The sequence below is a fragment of the Stenella coeruleoalba genome (genome assembly GCF_951394435.1).
Source record: "Stenella coeruleoalba genome assembly, chromosome: 18".
Classification (NCBI taxonomy): Eukaryota; Metazoa; Chordata; class Mammalia; order Artiodactyla; family Delphinidae; genus Stenella; species Stenella coeruleoalba.
The window spans coordinates 8859750-8883480 of NC_137164.1; the positions used below are offsets into that span (position 1 = coordinate 8859750).

General features: G+C 39.2%; 1 protein-coding gene across 6 annotated transcripts in view; it reads left to right on the forward strand.

Moving 5' to 3' along the window:
* Window positions 1–3537: 3537 nt before the first annotated feature.
* PDS5B (PDS5 cohesin associated factor B) overlaps window positions 3538–23731 on the forward strand; it is a 194971-nt gene continuing 174777 nt past the window's right edge. For 5 of the 6 annotated variants that reach the window (XM_079902880.1, XM_079902882.1, XM_079902885.1 and 2 more), the window contains exon 1: window positions 3538–3647. The gene's annotated coding sequence lies outside the window, so the exon portion shown is untranslated. Of the gene's footprint in view, window positions 3648–4173; window positions 4505–23731 lie in introns of those variants that run through there. The other variant, XM_079902881.1, reaches the window with a different exon arrangement.

Here is a 23731-nt window from a genome sequence, read left to right on the forward strand (position 1 = left end):
TCCCACATGCCGCGGAGCGGCTGGGCCCATGAGCCATGGCCGCTGAGCCTGCATGTCCGGAGCCTGTGCAAAAAAAAAAAAAAAAAAAGAATATAGAGTATTTCCTTTTTTGCCCTTTTAAAAAATAGTGAGGCAAACATTTTCTACAGTTGTAAATAGGCAGTAAGACTATGGAGAGGAAAAGAAAATTAAGATGAAGGGTAAGTCTACAGGCAAAGGAAGTCATGGGCCAAAGCAGCATGGTTGTGGGAAGTGGAGAATTATGGAGTAATGAGAAGTAAATTAAAGTGGCTAAGTTAAGTAAACGAGTCTGGTTGAATAAGTAGGGGTAGGCCGCTGCGTAGCCTCAGACCTACCTAATCAACAGTAGCAGGATCTGCCCTGGATACCAGACAGTTCAGTAAAATCAAAATATAAATAGGCTGTCAGGGAGAGAGTCCTCACTTTTATTCCATTCAGTCATCTGGCCAGATTGTTCTATTACTCATGACTTCTAACACCATATAAAGAAATTTTATTCTAGATGAAACTGTGTTTAAAGAAGCTCATGTATTACTATAAGTATGCTTCTGGTATTAAGTTAAACTGCTTGCTGAGAATTATGGCTCATTCTAATGGCTAATCATAATGCTATTTATTTTAAAATATTTATTTATTTATTTTAAAATATTTATTTATTTGGCTGAACCAGGTCCTAGCTGCGGCGTGCGGGATCCTTAGTTGCAGCATGTGGGATCCTTAGTTGCGATATGCAGGCTTCTAGTTGCGGTGTGCGAACTCTTAGTTGCGGCACGCATGTGGGATCAAGTTCCCTGACCAGGGATCGAACACAGATTGGGAGTGTGGAATCCCAACCACTGGACCACCAGGGAAGTCCCCATAATGCTCTTTAAATCAGTTCTCATTTGCTTTCTTACATATCTGAGCCAATGATATACTTGATATAAATATGAAATTTAGAATAAGTCATTGTTCTATGTCAAAATAAAAACATGAGCATAAAATAACAATATATATACTATACTATATATATATAATGCTATATGAGTATATGTATATACATATATATTTGATTTTTGTCATTTTGATTACAATATGTGTTGGTGTGTTCCTCCTTGGGTTAATTCTGTATGGGACTCTGTGCTTCCTGGACTTGGGTGACTGTTTCCTTTCACAGGTTAGGGAATTTTTCAGCTATTATTCTTCAAATATATTCTCAGGCCCTTTCTCTGTCTCTTCTCCTTCTGGGACCCATATAATGAGAGTAGTAGTACACTTGATGTTGTCCCAGGGGTCTCAAATTGTCCTAATTTCTTTTCATATATATTTAAATACATGCACTTCAACTGGTACTGGCATAATTCTTAACAAACTTCAACAGTTGCAAAGAAGACACTATGAAACAATGTTGGATATTTATTATAAGTTGTTAAAAAATAGCATTTTGATTCCAGAGTCTACTGGCTGTGCTGTTCACCATAGGAAGCCCCTAGCCACATGTACTTATTGAGCACTTGAAACGTGACTAATGGGAATTGAAATGTGCTTTAAGTGTAAAATTCACAAGATGAACAAAAGAATGTAAATTATGTCATTAATAAAATTTTATATTGATATGTGCAAATGACAATATTTTGGATATACTGTTTAGTAACATAAAATGTTATTAAAATTAATTTCACTGGTTTCTTTTCACTTTTTAAAATTGGAAGATTTTATGTTGCATACCTGGTTCACATCATATTTCTTTTGGACAGTGGATTTACAGTGTAACTAAATGCAATTTCCTCCCGTTAACCAAAATCAGGCCCATGGACTGCACACACTGCTGAGTGCTGACCATGGATAAGAGTGAACAGTCTTTGCTTTGGCTGTTCTGCCCAGTGCATTCAGGAATTCTCAGCCAGCAGCTCAGAACCTTAGTCACAATGGTGACCTATGCTATTTGTTATAACTCCAAGGAAACCAAGAAGACTTTAACAAGTCTGTATATTTACCCAAATGGTCTTCGATAACACACATACACACAATATCCCCAAAGATCCCAGAGAGTTCTTCAGAATAAAAAAGTTAAGAATTTCAGTCTAGTGTCTGCATAGAAGATCGGGAGTACCATTAGTTATTAGGCAGGTAAGAAGATGGTCCAAAAACTCTTTAAGGAACTAAATGTGCTTAACAAGACGAGACCTCTAAAACAATGTTTAAAAAGAAAGAAAGTCAGCAGGAAACTGCCTTGGCTTACATTTGCTGGCTCTGGCATTGAGCTGTGTTGTAGGCAAAGGTCATCTCAGAACCCTTACCCTAATTTCCCTTTGTGGCATCCTTTCCCTTCTTGCTATTCTCCCTGTTTGGAAATCCTAGTGCCTCTCTCAACGGAAAGGAAAATAATCTTTTGTTAGTGTAAAGCCAGTAGAAGTGTGGGCTGATGGGTGCCACATACTGCTCCTGATGAATTACAACTTGGTTATTTTTTGGACTTTACTTTTATTAGATCAGCTTTATGTTTACAGCAAAATTGAGAGAGGGGTACAGAGATTTCCCATGTACACCCTGCCCCCACATTTGGTTGTTTTTTAAAGCCCTAAACACAGAAATTTATTTTTCTTTTATTACCAACTTCAGATTCCAGTTTTCCTAGACTGTTGCTTTAAATGAAGGTTTAGATTACTAATTTCTGTAAATCCATTTGCTGTTGCATGAAGCATAGTCTCTTTGGTTAGCAGCTATACTTCACTGAGGCCTTAAAGATTTTTGCCTCTCTCCATCCTAACAGTAATCACCAGATAACTTTTAACATATTCCCTCACAGCTGCAGCAGGGAGGAGTGGCACCTCCTGGAGGTGAAGGGGGTTAGAAAACCCACCTTCTGGAAAGCATCCTTGTGGTCTTTAGATTGTTTCTCTCCCAATAAGGACAACTGTGATAAAACGAATGAATGGAATGCTTTGTTACAGATGGAATTACTACGTCCCCCCACCCGCTACCTAAACAATACCTGAAAACGGGAAAGCTGTGGGATTAAGTAAAGACATTACACACACAGTGCAGAAAAAAGCTATTTGATGGCATTTTGAGGTGACTAGGTCAGAGTTCCCAAGTAAGAAGCAAAGTGAACACCAATTTTATTTACTTCGCACAACATTAGTACTCAATTTCACTGTTTTAAAAAATTCCCAACTTTTATCTGTAAGGCTAGAGATATATAACAATTTATGTGGTTTTTGGCAAACGTCAAGGAAGCGAGAAAGCATTGACAGCTGCCGGTCTCGCCGCCACCGCGGCTACAGCGGCGGCGTGCCCGTGTGGCTGCGTGCGCGCGCGACGGGCGGGGCGGGGCGGAGCGGAGGCGGGCACGCGCGCGCGCACGGGGCGGGGCGGAAGGGCCGGCGAGCGCGCGCGCGCGAGGCTGTCCGGTCGGCAGGGGGCGCTGCGCACCCACGCGGCGCTCTGCCTGCCCTCGGGTGCTGTCCGCGGCGGTTCGATTGGAGCAGCCGCCGAATAGCGCTTGGCGCCATTTTGAAGCGGAGAGGAGGAGGAACGGCCGGGCTGGCTGCGGAAGGGGAGGGGGGGGAGGAGGCGATTGGATGCGGCGGCGGCGGCGGATCCCGGAGAGCAGCGGAGAGGAGTAGCGAGTCGGCCACCCGGAGGTAGGAAGCAATTCAGTTAACGGGAAGAAAATGTCTCTTCCCTCTGGTCGCCGCGCTCCATTTTTCAGCGCCCGCCACCGCGGCTGAGTCTGTGGCGGGGCTCAAGCGCCGCCCGCCTGCCAGCCGAGACTCGCCTCCCGGCATCGGGGGCTGCAGCCGCTGGCTGCCTGGCGGCGGCGGGGCCGGGAGGAGTAGGGCGCGGGCCGGGGGCGTGGGCCGGGTTCTGCGGTGGGGGTGGGGAGGGCCCCACGGCCGGCGCGCTCCCTCCACGCCGCGGGCTCAGCCGCAGGCTCTGGAAATTAAACTTGCCGCCCTGGCAGGGCTGGGGCGCCCGCGGCGACGAGGGCGGCGGGCGGCGGGCGGTGACCTTGCGCGCGGCCGGGGGTCCGCGCCGGCTGCCCGCCGCCCCGCCGCCCGCGCCCCGCCGCCCCTCCCCCAGCGCCCGGCAGCCCGGCGGCTGTTTCCCGGGCGGCAGGCGGGCGGCGCGGCGCTCCTGTTGAATCCTCCCGCGGGCGGGTTTTCCCCTTTCCGGGCGAGGGGCGGGGAGCGCGGGTCGGGGCTGACCTCGGGGCGGTGTGCGGGCCTCGGCGCCCTCGCCCCCGCCGCTGGGTCGCCCGCGCCGTGCAGCCTCCGCTCCGGGCGACGACAACGGGCCGACCGAGTGACATTTTTATCCTGTTACTTGCCAGTCGCGGGAGATAAAGCGCGCCTACCGCGCCTCTTGGAGCTGGTGCTGGAGGCACCCGAGGACCTAGTTGAGGAAGAGTCCAGCACGGGCTGGAGTGGCTTCTCCCGGGCCATCACTGAGTTCTAGTTTTCCTTTCGGAAGCCTCGGAGTCGGAGCGACCATGCAAACGGTGTGCAGCTGTACAGTTGACATTTTTGCAGTCTCTTATCTTAGTGACACCTGAAAAGTTTCTGGTCGAGAGGAAACGCTTGTTTGTGGTTTCTTGCTGCTGTTGCCTATTGGTATATACGTTGAAGCTACGTTAAGCCGCGGTACAGTTATTCGAGGGAATGAGTCTGAACCCTGAAACGCTGCACCTCGTCGGCTTCAGAGTTGCCTGTTCCTGCGTTCCTTCGCGGCCGGTGTAAACTCGGGGTAGGGTTTGAAAGAGCAGGTCCCTGCCTACTTGACACGTTTAGGCATCCTAACCAACTCCCGAAAGGGAACCCTTTATTTGATTTTGAAGGACGTGCTTTGAACGCTCTTCTCACACTTCTGTTATGAAATGATGGATGGGCAGTACTGTCCTGAACGACCCTACCCAACCCTGTTTGTTAAACCGTTTGGGAGACTGTGGATGTAGCCTTTACGTTCGAAGGTTGGTCTGTGGTCTTGAGTGAGTTTTGGAGGTCTTCTACTGTCTTCCTAATAACTTCTAAAAGTTCAAGTGTGTTTATATATGAGGCGAGCTGTAAGTCATAATTATTTAAAACTTGAATGGCAGTATAATCATTGTTCTCAACACATGTAGATGAAGTTCCAAGATAGAGCATTTTCTATACTTACGTAAGCAGTAGTCAAGTAAAATAGTTAAAAGCACAAACATGGTATTAAGCAAAATATGGGCTAGAAAGGACACTTATTTATGCAGTACATATGTCGGAGATGTTAGCAATTTTAGACAATAAGATGAGCATTCCTCTGGTGTGTGCAGGTCAGTTTGTGGAACGATTAATCTGCTGTCGTCTGGTGATAGCAGAAAACCTAATTAAAATTTATAGTGATGAATATGTAGGTGACAGTTTCAACATGGAACTTCTTATTGAAAGGTAGATTTATTTTGAAAACCTTAACTGTAAAAAAAAAATTGAGAACATTATTCTTTCAAAAAAAAAAAACCTTAAATGAGAACATTATTCTTTCAAAATAAATGTACGAATGTATATAGAAAAGGTGCACATTAGATATTCTTTGATTACCGAAATAGTGATTTTTTGTGTGTGCTTTTTTGATGGTTTAAAAAATTATACTCTGGGTTTTACTTGAACGTGTGAGTATTTTAAATGACAAGGTAGTGTTTGTATTGGCCTTTATTTTTTCTTAAAGAACTTTTGTGCCCTTTCTTATTTTCTCCTTTTTTGTTGAGGTTGATTCTCCTTGTGTTAACTTTGTTTTTTTACAGTGGCTTTTGACTCTTCCTGTCACTTTCATTCTTGTCTGGTTATGCCTTTTTCCTCACTTTTCCCGAGAATTAGAGGAGATAACGTGGTGAAGATAGTGATCCTTGCTGTCGTGGAATGTTTTGTACTAAGCATATTTGACAAGTAGTTCTACTGAGTTGGCTGTTGGATAAAAGTTTTAATTTCTAAATTTATTTTAAAATGGTTTGCAACTTTAATGGATACAAAGAGTCATGTTTTGAGGACCAGGCTTTGTCAATAATTTGTTAAGCCTAAAATAAAGTGATACGCTGTATTAGACAGGGCTTACCCTGGTGAAGACTGAATGGTACCCAAAACTTTGTGTAGAGGGGAATATTTTGGGAGATTGTGTTCTTTCTGCTTCTCCCTCTTGGAGATTAGGATTGTCCTGTGGCTTCTTCAGTGCTACTTCTTTTGATCATGTGTGCCTAGAACTAACAGGAGAGCTCACTGATTTCACTTGGATGACAAGTACTGTATATAATCTATGTTAGAAAAGAATAAATTTGTGTTTCCTTTATTAGTGTTAGAGAGCTATAAGGAAATTTAGATGATCTCCAACTCATTATATGCATGAGAAATTAGGTTCAGATTGTAACTTGATTGATTTATTCAAAGTCACAGTCATATTCTTGTGGAATTGAGGCAGCCCTTACATCTCCTGGAGGCTTAGAAGTATCCACGTGGTCTGTATTGTTTTATTCAGGACTTAAGCAATATTTAAAATTATTGCCAGGTAGCATATTATTCTCTTTCTCCTTTCCCCCCTTTTTTTTCATTCAACCAAGAAAGTTTCGAGGTTAACCATCTGTTTCAGAGTCTGGTTTTAATAATTTCTATCCAGGATGCGGTCCACTTAAATTGTCTCAGAAGATAACCTCTTGCATGTCTCTGTCTCCTGGAGTTGCTTGATCTTTCATTGTGTAACAGTATTTGACAAGGCATTTATTTATTCTTTGTTAAACTTGTAAGCCAGGGTAATTTGGAAGTTAGTGTTGAACTTTATTTTGTTATAAGATGCATGTGTGCATGAATGTGTTTTTTTTTTATTTTTTACTTTCTTTTTTTTTACTTTTAAACTCAATTTGCTACACAAGTCATTTGCTTCCAGTTACAGTAGGTGTTTGGAGAAAATTGTATTTGGTTTGAGTATTCCTGTTTGGAAATGTTAAAAATTCCAAAAATACTTAGTCTAACAATAAACCCAGTAATTTCTCTGAGAACATATTTACTTTTTTAGTTTATTTAAGAAGTTGCCAAATGGTTCAAAATTGTGCTTCCTTGGAGTGTAGAGGTCAGCTCTTCCTCACACTGTACTGTCATGAACCACCTGATTATAACCATTTTCCCCAATACTTAAAAAGGTTTTATAACTCTTTCTCACTAATTAGTTCAAAATTAAGGATAAGTTTGCTGTAATTGTTTCAGTTGATAGGGATGATCATGCTCTGTGAGAAAATCGTGACGATTAAACTCAGATTAGTTAAATTTAGTTGTTTAAATCTTAAAGCCATTACTCTGAGATGTTTAAAAATATCCATGATAGTTATTGTGCTCTAATGATTAGACATCAGTAATAAGCAGTAATTAGAAATACTTGGTTTAGCTGTGTAACACTTATAAGTCAGCCAAGGGGAGTGGAGGAAAGACTGATAAGCAGGAAGCTAATTTGAGGCATCTTTAAAGGACCATGATCTAGAAGTACTCCACTAACTTGCTTCCCTTTGACAGAGATTGCTCTGACCTGATTCAGTTAAAATGAACAAATACTAAGCTTCATATATATACTGTACCATGGATGATGTAATAAACAGGACTGAGACTCTGCCCTATAGAAGTTTCTAGTGGTGGTTTGCCACTTGCACCAAGGTGATGAGAGCTGAGAAAAACCAGAGTAGGATCCCTGCTGTTAAGTGATTCTACCATGGCCAGGCCTTCCTCCCTCTTCAGTGACAGTTGAGGTTGCTCTTTATGTGGGAGAGTGAAGGAGGGGACATTATGACCACAAGCATTGTCTCTCTCTTGGAGAGAATGGTTAGGGGGCCCAAAAGGAAACAAGAGTTTGTGGTTCCCTGGGCAGTGTAGGGATTCTTTTTCCCTTTCATCTCAGAGGTGGTTTTAGAGAAGTAAGGGAAGAGATTTTTAAAGAAAAGTCCCAGATATATATCCAAAGTGTATTTACAGAATGCATCCCTAAGTAGTTGAAATTCCGCCAGGCAATTTCAGTTAACCTTCAGATATTGGGATGGGGGTTGGGGTGTGTATGGAGAGTTGGTAGTGAGAGTTGTTGTTAAGTTTGGCGGGAACAGAGTACTTTAAAGAATTGTATATTTTAAGTTAAAAGTTATACATGTATATGATAAGGAAATTCTTGTGGTACAGAAAATAAAAATAAAAGCTACTTTATCTCTTCCCCCTAAAAGGTAATCCACTGTTAACAGTTTTCAGAAAATTTACTTTTCAAAAAATTTATGCAAATAGTATTATACTTACTGCTTTTTTTTGTTGTTGTTATTAAAAGCTATATTGTTTACTTTTTTCCTGAAATTTACTTTTTTCTGTAGTTGATGTCATGTAGCTCTTCTCATATTGGCACATATAGATCAACATAATTTAAACAATGATTAGAGTATTATATGCATGTGTCACCACAATTTATTCTGACTCCTTTTGAGTGGTATGTAGGTTGTAACTACTTACACAAACCGACAGTATATGACTATGACTGTTACATGTTTGCCAACATTGGGCTTTATTAAACTTTATGCCTTTTGCTGATTTGATATGTGAAGTTTGTACCTTGTTTTGGGTTTGCATTTTGTTGATTATGAGGAGGGGAAAACATTTTTGTATGCTTATTGGGCAGAGGTTACTTGCAGCGCACACTTTAGATTGAGTAGGTTAAGTTATCTGTGCACCCCTCCCCCCCATCTAAAATGGTTTGAGGGAGATGGAACTTTTAGAGAGAAATAAGGTTTCAGAGCCCATGGCACGTTGAGGGGGAGCAGTGCTCTGAATGGAGAGGCTGCAGTGCTAGACTTTGAACAATAACCAGAGGTTAAGTATTGAAAGCCCTTAACTTGGTCTTAATGGAAGATTATATAAAGGCAGGAAGGGAGATTTGAGAGTCAGGGCAAGTAATTTCATATAGGGTAAGCTCTATCTCCTACTGTCTACTTCTCTTGTCTCACCACTCCCCCCTTGTGCCCCAACTGTCATTTCATTTTTATTTATACTGTCATTTGACTTGCTCCTCTTCCCTGGTGGGGTGGCAGCCTTGACTTTGATATTTCAGTTCTTCCAGAGATGAGGAACACTTAGTTTTTATTATAAGGGAAACTGATTTTTCTTCAAACCAAAGGGAGCAGTTCTCATTTCTAATGTTCTTTAGATCTATTTTTTGATCTTTAGTAGTCCCTCTTTATAGTTGATATTCTGCTAGTGTCAGGGACCTTACATGCTGACCTGTGTAGAAGTTGGCATGACTACATGAGCTTTGTTCCTATTTAATCCCTACATGCTGCCCCCACCCCAGCTTCACATTTTTTTTTTAATGAAGTAAGTTTTTTTTCTTAGTAGGTTTGGGAGGCAATTGATTTAAAAGGCTCTTGTCTGTTACCCCCTATCCCAACCCCCCCCAAATGGTAAGTATGTAGAGATGTGTTAATTAGCTTGATTGTGGTGATCTTTTCACAGTGCATACATATATCAAAAGACAAGCTGTATACCTTAAATATCTACATTTTTATGTGTCAAAGATGTCTCAGTAAAGCTGGTTAAAAAAAAGTTTTTGTCTCCAGTTATTATATACACGAGTTAATATCAAATGGCTGGCCCTTTTTCAACTTTACCTTTAGTCTAGGCCAGCGGCTCTCAAATGGGGGTGATTTTGAACACCGCTTCCTTCCCCAGCTCCTCGCCCAAGGACCTTTGGCAATGCCTGGAGACATTTTGGTTGTCACAACTGGGGGTGGGGGGAGGGGGGCGGGAAGAGTGGTGCTACTGGTATCTAGTGAGTAGAGGTAGGGATGCTGCTAAACATCCTACAATGTGTAGGGCAGCCCTCCACAACAAAAAATTATCTGGCCTAAAATGTCTCTTTTGCCAAGAAACCCTGGATTCAGCAGACCTAGTCCAGGAAGCTCCCAGCTCAGGTGAATTAGGCCTGCCCACCAACTTTGATGATAGCAGTCAAGCAGTAGTAATGTTTCATGTAGTCTTATGCTCAGAATGGAAAGCTTTGAAATATAGATCTTGAGTACATTTTTTTCCTCCTCTGTCTCTTTGGTCCCTTTCTTTTCAGCGTTTTGCTTTCCTTCTCCTCTACCTTCATGGTGTAACATAATTAGGTCAAGGCTTTGCAGTCCTACGTGGAGTTTGGAAGGTCACTAGCATTGAAGACTTGAACAGCAGTAGGAACATATTTAGGCATTTAATATGATGCTTGATAAGTGAAGTCCTTTGCTGAGGAAAGCAGAAGAGCATGGCGGTTAAGCATATAGACATAGAGTCAGGATTGCTTGAGTTTTTATCCTCCCTCCATCACTAGCTAGTTGTGTCACCGTGGATAAATTACCTAATTGCCAAGCCTCAGTTTCTTAAATCTGTGAAGTGGGGAATAATAGCAGGTATCTCATTTTTAAAATCAGCTTTATTGAGATATAATTCACATTCCATACAGTTCACCTATTGAAACTGTGCAACTCATCAACTTCTAGTACATTCGCAGGTGTGTGCAACCATCACCACAATCTGCTCTTAGAATATTTTTGTCTCTTATAAAAGAAACCCTAAACCCATTAGCGGTCACTTCCAGTCACCCCTTAAATTAGTTTTTGATATAAGGCAGGCCAGATGCTTCCCTTGGTGACAAGTATGTAAGTACTTAATAGAAAACTATAACTTGGGGCAGGGAGACTCTATTTGTGGCAGGTCCATTCACAACACTTTAGAGAAGGCAAAGATGGATATTTGTTGAATGGATATTTGCATGCTATACTATGTAAGGAAATTGTGCTCAGAGATATAAAGATGAAAGATACACCTTTATTTAAGAGATCTATATTCAAGTGGGAAGAAGGAGACTGGTATCACAAAATACCAGTTATAATTGTAAAATAATTATAAAACGAGGCAGAATAAAGTGCTTTCAGGAAGGTGTAAACAACATACTTGAAATTGGAAATTTGTTAAAGGGAGATTAATTACTTAGGTTAAGAGTGTAGGAACCATGAAAAACTTCTTAAAGGAGGGACCATTTTGGCCAAGTCTTAGATGATAAAATATGGTACTCTGGCTCTGTGAAGAGCACTTGAAGAATGCTGTGCTTTTTTGAGGTATTGGTGGTATTCTCATCTTTTTTTTTTTTTGCTGCCTCATGCTGCTGCCAAATGGTTGCCTCTGGTAGCTCCACCTGCACCCTTTTTTAAAAAAAATTATTTATTTACTTTTTGCCACACCTCGAGGCTTGAGGGACCTTAGTTCCTGGACCAGGGATCCAACCCGGGCCCTCGGCAGTGAAAGCACCAAGTCCTAACCACTGGACAGCTGGGGAATTCTCACCCGCACCCTTTTTTGATGTTTCTAATCTGTTGTGAACTTGGGAAGTTATCTAAATGTAACAAATAAATAAGCTTTTAGTGAGAGCCTGGTGTCTGTGAGAAAAGGGTATGATTGTGTGGCCTTATGCTGTCACTTTGAGTTAGTTGCCTTTTTAGTTTTATTCTCTGGGTTAATTGGGTTTACAGAATAAATAATTGCTAGGTAAATTAGGCTCATATAAAATGTTTTCCCTTTTTTTCCTCCAAGGCTTCTATTAACAGCCATATCCCTAACGTTTCTTCTCAATTTCCTATCTTTTTCTCATATGCCATCAGACACAACACTTCCAGTACATGTCCAAAACTGAGCTGCCTTCCTTTATCCTTTAACATCTGCATTGGTTAATACAATTTTTTTTTAAGTTGAATGGCTAGGTTTGTCATCAAGTCAGCAACTTGGGTGTCATCTTGATCTCTCTGTCTCCTTTACTTCTCAAATCAAATGAGTTAACAAAGCCTGTTGATTCTGATACAGTAGTTCAAAGTTGTTTTTTTTAAACACTATCTACACAGTAATACTTCAAAAGTAAAAAACCAAAAAGAGAAAAAAGTCTCTTTTCCATACCCTTCCTCATCTGTAAAGTTCCCAGACCCTCTACAATAGCTTACTAGTATTATTGGGTTTTTTATATATCCTTCTGGGGGTTTAAAAAATACAACGCTGTACAAGTATATGTATCCCACCCCATGCCTCCCCTTACCCCAACACATGTTTTACACTAATGTTGGAAACTTTAACTGCTTTGCCTTTTATTTATTTATTTATGTCACTTAACAGTATACCCTGGAGATCTTTCTGTATTAGTATATAAAGTTCTAGTATGTGTGCTGTCTTTCTCAACAGCTGCAGAGTGTTCATTTATGGACCGTAATTTAACTAGCCCACTGATGGACAGTTAAATTGTTTCCAGTTCTTGCTATTATAAAAATACTGCATGAACAACCTTGTACATATATCATTGTGTACACATGCAAGTGTGTCTGTAGATTAACTTCCTAGAAGTGGAATTGTTGGGTCAAAGAATAAAGCGGATACAATTTTGATAGATACTGTTAAGTTGTCCTTCATGAGGGTTGTAGGATATAATTTTGATAGATATAGTTCCGTTGTCCTTTGTGAGGGTTGTCACAGTAATGTATACATGAGAGTAGTTGTTTTCCTATAGCCTTGCCGCAACAGCATACAATGATACTTTTTGGATTTTTGCCAATATGATAGGTGAAAAATGGTACCTCAGTGTAGTTTTAATTTACATTTCTCTCTTTTTTTTAAAACATCTTTATTGGAGTATAATTGCTTTACAATGGTGTGTTAGTTTTTGCTGTTTATCAAAGTGAATCAGCTATACATATACATATATCCCCATATCCCCTCCCTCTTGCGTCTCCCTCTCACTCTCCCTATCCCACCCCTCTAGGTGGTCACAGAGCACGGAGCTGATCTCCCTGTGCGACTGCTTCCCACTAGCTATCTGTTTTACATTTGGTTGTGTATATATGTCAGTGCCACTCTCTCACTTCTTCCCAGCTTACCCTTCCCCCTCCCCGTGTCCTCAAGTCCATTCTCTACATCTGCGTCATTATTCCTGTCCTGTCCCTAGGTTCTTCATAACCATTTTTTTTTTAGATTCCATATATATGTTAGCATATGGTATTTGTTTTTCTCTTTCTGACTTACTTCACTCTGTATGACAGGACAGACTCTAGGTCCATCCACCTCAATACAAATAACTCAATTTCATTTCTTTTTATGGTTGAGTAATATTCCATTGTATATATGGGCCACAGCTTCTTTATCCATTTGTCTGTCAGTGGACACTTAGGTTGCTTCCATGTCCTGGCTATTGTAAATAGTGCTTCAGTGAACATGGTGGTACATGACTCTTTTTGAATTATGGTTTTCTCAGGTTATATGGCCAGGAGTGGGATTGCTGGATCATATGGTAGTTTTATTTTTAGTTTATTAAGGAACCTCCATACTGTTCTCCATAGTGGCTGTATCAGTTTACATTCCCACCAACAGTGCTAGAGGGTTCCCTTTTCTCCACACCCTCTCCAGCATTTACTGTTTGTAGACATTTTGATGATGGCCATTCTGACCGGTGTGTGGTGATACCTCATTGTAGTTTTGATTTGCATTTCTCTAATGATTAGTGATATTGAGCATCCTTTCATGTGTTTGTTGGCAATCTGTATACCTTCTTTGGAGAAATGTCTATTTAAGTCTTCTGCCCATTTTTGGATTGGGTTGTTTGTTTTTTTTGACATTGAGCTGCATGAGCTGCTTGTAAATTTTGGCGATTAGTCCTTTGTCAGTTGCTTCATTTGCAAATATTTTCTCCCATTCTGTGGGTTGTCTTTTCGTCTTGTTTTTGGTTTCCTTGGCTGTGCAAAAGCTTTTAAGTTTCATTAGGTCCCATTTGTTTATTTTTGCTTTTTTTTTCCATTTCTCTAGGAGGTGGGTCAGAAAGGATCTTGCTGTGATTTATGTCATTACATTTCTCTTATGAGTGCAGATGAGTATCCTTTGTTTGGGCCATTTTGATCATTCTTTTTTTTTCTGTGAACACTCTGATTTTAATTTTCACTCATTTTCCTGTCCATTTTGGGGGTTCTTGAAGTTCTCTTCAGTCCATGTGCGGCGATTGGTTTACTAAAAGGAAACATGACTTGCTTGTTGCAGGTGCCTTCTTACAGGTAGCTCTGCTTCCATTTTTCACTCTCTTTTAGGCTTTTTCTCACAGTGTTAGCAGAGTGATACTTGTAGTTGCAGATTTGTATGTGTCCTTCCCTTGCTTAAAGCTGTTCAGTGGCTCTTCACTGCCTCTATAATGCAAATGCCTTAACATTAGAATGGTACCTATCTACCTTGCTGGCATTTCCCTTTTTTCCATAGGTTCTCCAAACTCCAAAAACACTGAACTGCTCCTAGCTCCCTGTTGTTTTAGACTCTTTGCCTCTGTGTCTTTGCACGTGGTATTTCTCTGCTTATAATGATCCATTCCTGCTTGTCTGCATGTCCGAAGTCCTGCTTTTCATCCTTCACCTAACGAAAAGGCTTTTCTGTTACCTAACTCTTCTTTCAGGCAGTGTATGGTGCCCTTTTCTCCTTCTCACAAGTCCCTGTGTATATCTTTTTTTTTTTAATTAATTAATTTTTATTTTTGGCTGTGTTGGGTCTTCGTTGGGGTGCATGGGCTTCTCACTGTGGTGGCTTCTCTTTGTTGCGGAGCATGGGCTCTAGGCATGGGCTCAGTAATTGTGGCTCGAGGGCTCTAGAGCACAGGTTCAGTAGTTGTGGCTCGAGGGCTTAGTTGCTCCATGACATGTGGGATCTTCTCGGACCAAGGCTCGAACCTGTGTCCCCTGCATTGGCAGGAGGATTCTTAACCACTGCGCCACCAGGGAAGTCCTCCCTGTGTATATCTTTATAATGTAAACCCTCACATTGTGTATTGTTATCGTGTATTTCCTTGCTTTAGATTGTTATCCTCTTGAGGCATGAACTTAACAGTTATTTTGTAAGCAAGCATCATGTTTGGCACATAGTAGATGAGTAACAATTACCGATAACCCATAAATGTGTGTGTATATATATATATATATATATACACACTAAGTATATATGTGGACAACCCAAGACAAAGAAAAAATGGAAAATTAATACTATGAGCTCAAATTTATTTTTAAAATTTGTTTTAATTTATTTATATTGAGATGTAAATTAAATACAATAAAATGTACAGATTTTAGCTGTTCACTTTTAGTTGTGACAATTATACCCGTGTAACTGATAACCAAAAGATGATAAAGAACATTCTCATCACCCCAGAAAGTTTAATGGTTGCCCTTTCCATTCCGTTCTCCTCTCTCCCAAGCACTGTGATTTCTAACAATGTAGATTATTTTGTTTGGTCATCATACAGTGTGTGCTTTTTTGCATCTAGCTTCTTCTGCTTAACATATATTTCCAGATGCATCTATGAGGTTGGATGTGTCAGAGTTCTTTTTATTGCTGAGTAGTATTTTGTTAGATGAATATACCAGAGTTTATCTTTTCTTCTGTTGATGGATATTTGAGTTGTTTCCAGTTTCTTGTTGTTAAGAATAAGGCCTGCAGGGATCTTCTTGCAAACATGTGTTTTCATTTCTCTTGAGTAAATGCCTAGGATTGAAATTGCTGGTTCACAGGCAGATGTGTGTTTTACTATACAAAAAACTGCTGTGAAGTTTTTCAGTTTTCTCTTACATACTCTCACTGTGACTCTGTGTTAGTTCTAGTTGCTCTACATCCTTGCCAGCATTTGGATAATCATTTGTTAAATTTTAGCTATTTAGTGGAAGTGAAATGGTATCTTGTGTTATTTTGGATTTCCTTGCGACCTAATGATGTTTCATATGGTTATTGACAATTGTCAATAATTAGTGTATTTTCTTTTGTGGAATATCCCTGTTTTTTGCACATTAAAAAAAATTGGTTATCTTTTTATTATTGATGTGTAAGAATTCTTAATATAGTCTGGATATGTTTTTTGTCACATCAATGCATTGAGAGTATTTTCTCCCAGTTTGTAAGTTTTTGTTTTCCTTAACAGTGTATTTCGATAAGCGAAAGTTTTTAATTTTGACGAAGTTCAATTAATCAGTTTTTTTCTTTAATAGATTTGAGTTTTAAGAAGCTTTTGCCTACTCCCAAGTCTTGAAATAATTTCCCTTGTTTTCTTTTACAAGTTTCATAGGTATTGAGGTTCATTTTTACAAATGCATTTATCCAGTCCCAACACCATTGTTTGAAAAATTTTGTTTTCTTTTCTGCACTGGACTGCCTTTGTGTTTTTGTCCAGGAATGTTTTTATTTATTTGTTTATTTATTTATTTTTGGCTGTGTTGGGTCTTCGTTTCTGTGTGTGGGCTTTCTCTAGTTGCGGCGAACGGGGGCCACTCTTCATCACGGTGCGCGGGCCTCTCACTGTCGCGGCCTCTCATTGCGGAGCACAAGCTCCAGACACCCAGGCTCAGTAGTTGTGGCTCACAGGCTTAGTTGCTCCGCGGCATGTGGGTTCTTCCCAGACCAGGGCTCGAACCCGTGTCCCCTGCATTGGCAGGCAGATTCTCAACCACTGCGCCACCAGGGAAGCCCTGTCGAGGAATGTTTGAACACATATATGTATGGATCTGTTTCTGGACTTTCTTGTTTCTTTGATCTAATTGTTTCTGCTATGCTAGTATCATACTGTCTCTATCACCTTAAGTCTTGGAATCAAATAGTGTGAAACCTCTAATATTGTTTGTCCAGTCTAGTTCCTTTGTGTTTCCATATAAATTTTAAAATCAGTTTGTCAGTTTCTACAGAAAAAAAAAGAACCTTTTGGGATTTTGATGGGGATTGTGTTTCTCTATAAAATATTTAGGGAGAACTGACCTATAACAATATGGAATTTGGTAGTCAGCCTTTAACATGCTTCCCATTGATCTCTGCCTGGTTGTATTTGTATCCTTTTGTAGTCACCTTGCACATTATATTAGGGTTGATCTGTGTAACCAATATAATATAGTTGAAGTCACTTCTGAAATTAGGTTGTAAAAGGCACAGTGGCTTGTGTATTAGTCTTTCTCTCTCTCATCAGTCACTCTAGGAGAAAACAGCTGCCATGTTGTAGAGAGGCCCGTTGTCAAGCCTGTGAAGGAGCTGAGATTTTACCCTACTTGCAAGCTAACAAATTAGCCTACTGCAGTTTCATGGATGCTGATAGAAGACATGAGACTCTTGGGTCTGCGTCGAAAGACAGGTTATTGTCACAGCTATAGTAGTAGCCAGGGTACTTTCAGCATTTTTGCACCAGTTCCTCAAGCTCCAAATCACACTTGATATGAAGAGGGTCAGATGACAACTGCACATGCAGTGCTTGCATTACAAGAGAGGAATTCCGAACATAGGGAACCTGGATATTTTTTTAATGGGCGGTAAGCATACCTGTTCTTTGCTCTGGAGGAGACTTTATCTTCCACAACTGTTCACTTTATAAACACCTTTGGGAAGTTAGTCTGGAACAAAGGGCAGTGAGATCCTCAGTTGCAAGATGTGCAGAAAGAAATGCAAGAGACCAGTGGAATATTGTCTCCAGACATCCACATGACAAAGAATTGAGGCCTTCTGCTAGTAGTCTTGAGTGGATCCTCAGGCCTTCAGTTGAGTGTAGACCTCACTACAGTTTGCAACCTCATGAGAGACCCTTGAGCCAGACACACCAGCTAAGCTGCTCCTGGATTCCTGACCCTTAGAAACTGTGTGAGAAAATAAATGTTATTTTCAACTGCTGAAGTTTTGGAGTAGTTTATTACACAGCAGTAGATTATTAGTACAGTTGTTCACCTCTCCTTTTATTTAGGTCATCTTTTTTTTGATACGTACTATAAACAAATTTATATTTATGTATCTATGTATCTGTGCAAGATCTTTACGCCAGCTCAATGAAGTAGGTTTTTCCGTATTAATGTTATGTTACTATGTCAATTATGTAATATGATTTTGTTAACATATTAACATATATACATACAATGTAAAGTAACATTTTAATGTTCTCCGTAGAGATCTTGCAGTTAATTTATTCCTAAAGATTTTTCTTTTTGATGCTATTTTCTAAATTTTATTTTTTTATTTTTTTCTGATAATATATCCAGATACAGTAGTTGTCTTAAAAATTGTGTGTGTATTCTTTGCCTTTGCTGAAATTCATTTAGTTCCAATAGTTTTTTTGTAGATTTAGGATTTTCTCTACAAAAACAATCATATCTGTGAATAAGACAGTTTTGTTCTTTTTTCTCCCATCTTTATAAGCTTTTTATTTCTTTGTGTTACTTTATTGCACTGTCTAGCATTTTCAATTTAATGTTGAAGAGATGGTGGGAATAGATATTCTTGTTTTATTCCACATCTTAAGGGGAAAACATTGTCTTTTAACATTAAGTAGAATGTCAGCAGTGATTTTTTTGTAGATTAAAAGAAATCAGATGGAGCGTGTTCCCTTCTATTCCCAGTTTAGTGAGATTTTAATTTTTAAATTATGGATGGGTGTTGAATTTTGCCAGCTGTCCCCCCCCTTTTTGTATTTATTGAGACGACTATGGATTTTATGCTTTATTCTGTTATTATGGTGAATTATATTTATTGATTTTTGTAAGTTAAACCAATTTTGCAATCTTGGGTTAATCTCATTTGGTCATGATGTATTGTCCTTTTATCTGTTTCTGAATTTGGTCAGCTAATATTTTGTTGAGGATTTAAGTGTCTGTGTTCAGGGGGAATATTGGTCTATGATTGCCATTTCTTGTAATGCCTTCTAATAGCATGGTTAGACTAGCCTTCTGAAACCAAGAAATGTTTCCTCTTCTGTTTTCAGAAATAGTTTGTATATGATTGATATAATTTCTTTAACGTTTGGTAACCATCTAGGCATGGAGGTTTTTTTGTGCGTGCGGGAAGATTTTTGGTAACAGGTTTTGTTTCTTTGGTAAATATATGGTTATATGGATTTTCTGTTTTGTCTTTCTCCCCCCAAGCAGTATATCTGTCTCATTTAAGTTATCAAGCCTTTTGGCAGAAAGAGTGTAATTTTCCCTTGTGATCCTTTTCATGTCTGTAGGATCTGTAGTGACCCCTCTTTACACTCTTCTTTCCTTGGTCATTCTTTTTTTTTTTTTTTTTTTTTTTTTTTTTTGCTGTATGCGGGCCTCTCACTGTTGTGGCCTCTCCCGTTGCGGAGCACAGGCTCCAGACACGCAGGCCCAGCCGCTTTGCGGCATGTGGGATCTTCCCAGACCGGGGCACGAACCCATATCCCCTGCATCGGCAGGCAGACTCTCAACCACTGTGCCACCAGGGAAGCCCTCCTTGGTCATTCTTGCTACAGGTTTAGCAGTTTTCTTTCCACAGCTTTTGGTTTCAATAATTTAATTGACTTTTGTGCTTATCTTGATAATTTCCTTCACTCTTATTTTCAATTGGTTTAATTTGTTCTTTTTATTCCCTGGCTTCTTAAGCTGGAAATTTAGGTATTTAATTAGGGAATTTCGATATTTAAATTTAAGACTTTGTTTTTAAATATAAGCACTTAAATTTATAATTTCCCCCACATTTTTATATGTTGTATTTTCATTTTCAGTTCAAAATATTTTCTAATTTCCTTTGTGATTTCTTCTTTGACTCATGGATTTTTTTAGAAGTGTGTTGCTTAATTTTCAAATATTTTGGGTTTTCCTGGATAGCTTATTGAAATTGATTTTTTATGTAATTCTTTTGTAGTCACAGAACATACTCTGTAAGATTTCTGTCTTTTGAAATGTGAGACATATTGTATGGTGTAGTATATAGTCTCATACAATTAAGTTGGTTAGTAGTGTTCTTTAAATCACCTATATCTGAGGTCAGAAAATGTCCTGCAAAGGGCTGTATAGACAATAGTTCAGGTTTTGTGAATTATACTGTTTCTGTTTTAACTACTTTGCCCTTGTAGTGCAAAAAGCAGCCGTGGCAGTATGTAAATGAATGGGCATGGCAGTGTTATAATAAAACTTCATTTACAAAGATGGGCAGAGGTCCTGCAGTTTGCTGACCCCTGATTTATATGCCTGTGGATTGTTTTTTATCCATTTCAGTTGCTGAGAGAGGGGTATTAAAGTTTCCAAATATACCTGTGCATTTGTTCATTTCTTCCTGTAACTTTTTCAGCTTTTGCTTCATGTATTTCCTCCATGTAGTTTTCCCCTCAAGCTCTGATATTAGATACATTCCCATTTAGGATTGTTATGCCTTCTGGATGAGTTGACCTTTTTACCTTTGATAATTCTCTTACTGAAGTTAATTTTTTCTGACTTTAGTTTACTTATACCAGTTCCCTTATGTTTACTATTTATATTTATGGTGTATAATTTTTTATTATATGTTTAATGTGATTGTGTCTTTGTTTTTAAAGTGTGTCTCTTATAGACAGCATGTATTTAATGGGTTTCCTTCTCTCCTTCTTCCCTTCCTTCTCCCCTTCCTTCCTCCCTTCCTTCCTCCCTCCCTTCTTTTAATAGTAAATATATCTAATAAACTGTGTCTCTGAGTGGAGGACTTGTTAACTTTACATTTAATGTTATTTATACGGGTAAGTTTAATTCTCCCATTTTGCTCTGTGTTTTGTCAGTTTGTCTCCTCTCTTCCTTCTCTTATTGCCTTCTTTTATGTTGGTCAAATTTTGAAAAATATTTTAGATCTTTAATGGGCTTTTTAAACTGTACTGCTTTGTATAAGTGGCTGCTCTAGGGATTACAGTATTCATGATTAACTTTTAAAGTTCATTTAGCATTAACGTTATGCCACCTGATGTAAAATGAAAGAACCTTAAAAAGCATAATTACATTTAATCTTTTTGCTATTGGTGTGTTAATTTTTGGTTCAACACAATGCTGTTTTTGCTTTAAATAGTCAGTTGCCTTTTAAAGAATTTAAGGAGAGAAACAAGAGAGTGTTTTGTATATAACTACATAGTTGTTTCGGATTTTCTTTATTTGTGTAGATCTAAGTTTCGCCTGATGTCATTTCCCTTCAGCTTGAGTTTCCTTTAACATTGCGTAATGTCCCGGTCTAGTTATTAAAGTTTTCAGCTTACGTGTGTACATGTACACACACACACACACACACACACACACACACACACACACCCCCCCAGATAGAGTAAGTGTATGTATTTTTTTTATATATATATATATATATATATATATATATATATATATATATATATGCTTACTCTTATTTTTCAAGAATATTTTTGTTGGACATAGATTCTGGTTGACTTAAAGGTTCTTCTTAATTGTCTTCTGGTCTCCTTTGCGTCTTTAATTTTCAGCACTTTGATGTGTTCTTTTTTCTTCTTCTTTTTTTTTTTTTGTTATTCTGCTTAGAGTTGAGCTCATTGGATTTGCAGATTGGTTTTTTCACCAATTTTTAGCCATTTTTCAAAATGCTTTTTCTGCTCCATTCTCTCTTCTCCTTCTGAGATTCTTGTTCTTTTGCTTAAAAATGTAATATAGGTCTGTGAGTTTGTTATTTTTAATTTTTTTTCTCAATCTTTTGCCCTCAGTTCTTCAGATTGAATAATTTCTACTGATTTGTCTTCAAGGTCACTGATTCTTTTTTATTTTGCTTCTAATATGCTGTCAAGCCCATTCCCCACCCCCCATTTATTTATTTACTTATTTTCCAGTTTCATTGAGATATAATTGATAAGCAACATTGTATAAGTTTAAGGTGTATAGTGTGATGATCTGATACATGTATGTACTGTTAAATGATTACTGCAATAAGGTGGGGTAACACATCTGTCATCTCACACAGTTAACATTACTTTGTGTGTGTGGTGAGAATATTTAAGATTTACTCTCTTAGCAGCTTTTAAGTACACAATACAGTATTGTTAACTATAGTTACCATGCTGTACACTAGAGTCCCAGAACTTAATTTATCTTATAACTGAAAGTTTATGCTCTTTAACAAAAATCTCCCCATTCCCCCCACCCCCCCCAGCCCTTGTCCACTCTCTGTTTATATGAGTTCAGCTTTTTAGATTCCATATATAAGTGAGATCATACAGCATTTATCTTTCTCTGATTTATTTCACTTAGCATAATGTCCTCAAGGTTCATCCATGTTGTTGCAAATGACAGTATCTCCTTTATTGTGGTGAATATTCTCTTGAATATTATATCTTGTTTATTCATTCATCCATTGATGGATATTTAGGTTGTTTCCATGTCTTGGCTGTTGTGAGTAATGTTGCAGTGAACATGGTGGTGCAGATATCTCTAAGCCCACTTTGAAATAACATACTCTTCAGTTCTAGTATTTCATTTTTTAACTATTTCCAATTACCTGCTGAGATTCCCCATTGTGACCATGTTTCCCATTAAGTCCTTGAACAAATTTATAGTAGCTTCTTTAAAGTCTTTGCTTGTTAATTTCTTCCTTTGAATTATTTCATTGTTTTTTTCCATTTATTGTTTTATTTTCATTCTTGACAGTAGGTCACACTTCCCTGCTGCTTTTCATGTCTAGAAAATTTTAATTGTAGAGTGGACGTTGTGGGTGATATATCTCTAAATTCTCTTTATCTTCTGATGAGTATAGTTAAATAACTGGTTGATCACCTTGAACTTGTGGAGGCTTGGTCTTTAAGATGGGTCTGTAGAAAGCCTGAGGTGTTTTTTAAGCCCTTGTAACTTGGACAGGCTCATGTCTCCTCTCCAGTGGGCAGCAGCTGAGATCGCTGATGAGTTCTTGTAGATTTCCAGTTGTTTTCCATTGAGCTCCTTGAAATCTTCCCTGAGCATACTCACCTCAGGGCTCAGTGAAGAATTTGAAGTTTATATTAGTTTTTGAGGCTTCTGCTGCTGTGACTAACTCCTTTCCTGAATTTGTCCTCTATTTCTAGCCACTTTGTGGCCATGAACTTAATAAAACTGCAACTTTCTGCTAGTAGCCCATGCTATTGCAGACTAGGAATGCCCTCAGGGGAAAAGCTGTGTAAATTTGAACCTTTTCCAGTGTACTTCCCTTCTTTCACTGGTCAAATTTCCAATTTCTTCCCGCTGTTGATGGTTTGTTCTGCCTTCAAGTCATTCTTAAAAGTGTTTTATCCACAGCTTTTATTTGTTTTTTATAATTGCTATCTGTGGAAGCATTAATTTAATGAGTTGACAAAAACTACTCCACCATTATTAGAACTCTTCAGGCTGATTTTCATTCATTTCAAACTGGCCCTTTAAGTACAATTGCTAACTTAACACACACCTTGTGTCAGGCTTACACATTTTTAGAATAAGACAGAACTCTATATTTTCTTTTTTAAAATTTTTGAATTTTATTTATTTTTTATACAGCAGTTTCGTTAGCTGTCAATTTTGCGGTATGCGGGCCTCTCACTGTTGTGGCCGCTCCCATTGTGGAGCACAGGCTCCGGACGCGGGGGCTCAGCGGCCATGGCTCATGGGCCCAGCTGCTCCGCGGCATGTGGAATCTTCCCGGACCGGGGCACGAACCCGTGTCCCCTGCAACGGCAGGTGGACTCTCAACCACTGCGCCACCAGGGAAGCCCTAGACATCAATTTTGTACACATCAATGTATACAGGTCAATCCCAATCTCCCAATTCATCACACCACCACCACCCCCGCCCCCCCCCCACGGCTTTCCCCCCTTGGTGTCCATACATTTGTTCTCTACATCTGTGTCTCAATTTCTGCCCTGCAAACTGGTTCATCTGTACCATTTTTCTAGGTTTCACATATATGCGTTAAT